This window comes from Empidonax traillii, unplaced genomic scaffold (assembly GCF_003031625.1).
Source record: "Empidonax traillii isolate 1590-97213 ecotype Southwest subspecies unplaced genomic scaffold, ASM303162v1 scaffold1003:size212415, whole genome shotgun sequence".
Classification (NCBI taxonomy): Eukaryota; Metazoa; Chordata; class Aves; order Passeriformes; family Tyrannidae; genus Empidonax; species Empidonax traillii.
The window spans coordinates 90294-93470 of NW_020956196.1; positions in this window are offsets into that span (position 1 = coordinate 90294).

Genomic DNA, 3177 nt, shown 5'->3' on the forward strand with positions numbered 1-3177 from the left:
CAGATGTTCTGCAGGGGGGTGAAAGCCCATCTTTGTGGCTGTGTTACATGAATGTCCCGAACACAGCATCAGACAGAATTCCATCTGTCTGTACTGCACATTTTCTAATGCATGGGAAAATCAGCTGTGTCCTTGGGTGGAAGCATTCGTGTGCTGGAGGGAAAGGACACCAGGAAAAGCCACTAAAACCCAAACAGGGCATTTACTTAGGGAAAACGTGTTTTTTTTTTTCACTGAAAACTTTTCAGACCCCCACATTATTAACCTTGTCAAATTCTGTTAGCAGATACAAAATCTTTCCTTAGCGATCGGGATGAAAAGTACCTGGTAACGCTCACCATAAAAAAATTCGGTATTTTTGAGAGGTATGAACACGTGGCCCAGGAGGCTAAAGGTTCCTTTGCACTTACACACACATGCAGAGGGGTAAACCCTTCTCAAAGGGCACTCCAAGACAAGTTACTCAGCTCACCAGCTGATGACTGCAATAGCTTGGTTCCTGGGTCACACACCTCTAGGGTAATATCACTGATATATATATCTATAACTGATATAACTGATCAGCTACAGCAGAGGCAAACACTCTGAAACTGTAGTCACTGCAGCTGAAACTAAACCAACCTGCCTGCATTTCCTGCAATTCAATGCAAAAGTTCTGCTTCTGTGTCGAAGAACAAACACCCATCCTGCTCAGGAAACCACGCTGTGTGAAACATGCAATTGATATTGCTGTTGTTAAACAGAATTTGAAGTGTCAATAGCTGCAAAACCAGTATTTACTTTTCCCCCTTTGATGTTTTTTCAAAATTCTGTACTAAAATCCCAAAAGCCTAAGGGTGTTTGTTCTTATTCAAAATAGCTTCAGTCTCATCAATGCGCTACCTTAATTCTTTGCATGCTCAATTTCCCTCTTAAAAGAGATCTGCATTGTGTGTTTTTGCAGTGGATTCCCGAGCAGGTGTCAGGTTTGAAATGCAGCCCAAAGCAGCCACTGAGCCTCCCTGGTCAGCCCCTGTGTGCTGGGAACACGTGGCAGGCAGGAGTGGAACCTGCAGGGGTGTCTCACGCCACCCCTCCTCGGTGCTGACCACAAAAAAGAGATTTGAACAGAACAGAGGTGCCAGCACTCTGCTTCCCACTGACCCTCTGCCTCTGGGCCTCAGGGGGCCCCCATGAGTTACAGCAGAGGATAAATAAGAAAGGAAAGGAATTTTGGGGGGTCACAGAGAGGGGTTGGGACTTTCTGAGTTCCATATGACTATCTGCTATAGACAGAGTGGAAAAATATTCCCACTTTCCCTCAGGGCATGTAGAGTGAAAGCTGCCCTGTGCCAACTGCCCTCAAGTCCCCAGCTCTTCTGGGAAGCCTGGGACGGGCCACACATCTGCCTTCTCTGACTTTTGGGAAGTATCTCTAACTTCTCCAGCACTATTAAACCATTTGACTTACAAACCACATCACAGATGGTCTGTGCTATCCAGGTTCATCCCACCTGCACATGAAATATCTCCATTTTCCCACGGGATCCTCTGTAAATAAGCAGCAGGAGATCTGAATTTATTTCAAATTTTGTGTATTTCCCTGTTTCCCTCAATCAGTGGCAGAGTTTCACGGGTTACTCCAATTCCCTAAGTTATTCAGGAAGGGGATTCTAGAAGGGCTGAGGTTTCTTCTGTCACATTCACCTCGCTCAGGCATAAATCCAGGACTGCAAACAGCAGTCAAAACCGACCAACTCTTGAACGGGAAACTAACTGAGAATCACTGGGATTGGTCATAACGTTTGCAGAAAGAGGTTGCATGCCCTGTCCTTCCTTTACCAAGCCATTGAGCACCATCAGAGCACAGAACTGGAGTAAACAGAAATCCTGCTCTAAAGCACAACCCACAAACACGAAGGGAGAGTCCCAGGAGAGCTGGAGGAATCATCTCCGGGAAGACAGATCAGTTGAGTCCCCGAAAGGCAAAATGCAATCACATTTATTCAAAGATGACTTTGATCTTTTCAGCTCAAGTGTTGTGAAGTTTTAATTTTTTTTCCTGAATATCAAAATATTTTCATTACAGCCTGGTTCCCTGAGCATGGAGACTACTGAGAACTGCAGCTTATGAAGACCTGTGGGTACTAGAACTTCAAACCATCCACTTGCACCTAAATCAGTCCCTGGCAAATTCCAGGAGTTCTGAATGCTCAATTTATCCCCTGCTTTATTTATTTATTTATTTATTTATTTATTTATTGTAGCTAGCTGGAAACATGCACACCATCTCATCAGCAAGCTCCCAAGTACAGTAACTCTGCAAGTACTCACTCTCCTAATGAACCTAAATCTCAGTAAAAGGCAAGTGTGCTACATATCCATACTGGAAATATAAAATCAAGGATGAATATTTATGGTCTGAACTAATCATCCAGAGGTTTTCTTAAGTAACCATGGCAGGGGGGGAAGGAAAAACGAAGCATCTTCAAAGCTGTGGCAGCAGTACCACATGAGATGCAGAGAGAAGCACAGTTAGATGTGAGGAAACTGCTCTCAGTGGGAAAGAGGAGCCAGCCTGAACTTCCTGCAGACTTTACCTGCTCACAAGCATCTCCCTCACCTTCCCTGCCAGGAGCTCAGCGAGGCCATGGAAAAGAAATGCCAGCTGGGACTGAAGACATGACTCACTTCCAACTTGCTTTAACTCTGGGGAATCACAAATTGGAGTTGAGAAATATAGAGGAGGAAAAAAACAAACAAACAAAAAGGAACAAGTGGATTAGTGGAAAAGCCAAAGGGAAGGATCACGAATCAGAAAAATGGGTGGCACATAAATGGGCAAACACTGACCTGGTGAGGAATCACAAGAGAGCTGATAACACAAAAAGATCATCAATCAAACGTGCACCAGCGAGGCCAAACTGTCCTTCAAATTGCAGTGGAGTTTTAGAGGAGAAAACAGATGGAGAACACAGTAAAGCTTTTAATGGGAAGATGTTTATGCAGATGAACTACTCTAACAGCCAGTTTCCATCAGTTCCACCCATGTTCTAGCACATCATCCTGGATTCAAACACTGACTTGCCCAGATCCATCACAGATGTGATATATATATTAAAAGCTAGTGACAGCTTTGAGGACATTATTCCTGCAAGTTACTGCTGGGAAATGGAAAAAATTGTAATAATTATGAAT